The following is a 619-nucleotide window of genomic DNA, read 5'->3' as shown; positions in this document are numbered from 1 at the left end:
TAGTAAATAGGTTTTAAAATGATCTAATCTAAAGGCTTTCCAGCCAGAAAAACAATCTCTTAGGTTATTTGAGGCTACAGGAAATGGCATTTCGTGGAAACATAATTCATGTTGAAACTGAAAGCAGTGAAGAGCTACTTTAAACACAGGCTCATTTCTAAAAAATCAGCTGCCTTTCTGTAAGAACAATCCTTGAGCCTGGTTTTGATGATCTAAATCCATGTCAGAGTGGGTAAAAGTGTTCAGACAATTAAAGCGCTCTCCCCAATGTGCTTTGCACACTCTCTGTGGACTCCACATTCTTCCACTGGGGTCCACTTGTATTTCATGGGCCAAAAAATTCATGGAATGTGCAACTGCTGCTTGTTTGGGAACTTGACTAAAACTCCAGAAAGCTGCAGGGAATTTAATTTACACTGCATGCACCTGTTTTCCTGAGGTACAGTTTACTGTAGAGTTTCCAAAACAAAAGCGTCTGGGCACTATTTGCACTCTTAGAGTTGTTCACACACAGCCTCCTTCTTTCTTATAGCAGAATAGATATTGGGATACCAAATTATAAAAAAGATGAAAGGAAGGTTTATTATTTTAACATTTGACCTCGAGTTACCTTTTAAAA

The 619-nt window shown here is 38.1% G+C and overlaps 1 protein-coding gene across 1 annotated transcript in view; it reads left to right on the top strand.

The window, feature by feature from the left end:
* The window catches only part of LOC102759091 (guanylate-binding protein 6-like), a 30,514-nt gene that overhangs the window by 28,695 nt on the left and 1,200 nt on the right, over window positions 1-619 (top strand). The gene's annotated exons all lie outside the window — the stretch shown is intronic.

This window comes from Myotis davidii, unplaced genomic scaffold (genome assembly GCF_000327345.1).
Source record: "Myotis davidii unplaced genomic scaffold, ASM32734v1 scaffold1757, whole genome shotgun sequence".
In the NCBI taxonomy this organism is placed as follows: domain Eukaryota; kingdom Metazoa; phylum Chordata; class Mammalia; order Chiroptera; family Vespertilionidae; genus Myotis; species Myotis davidii.
This window is presented reverse-complemented; position numbering and strand designations above follow the sequence as displayed.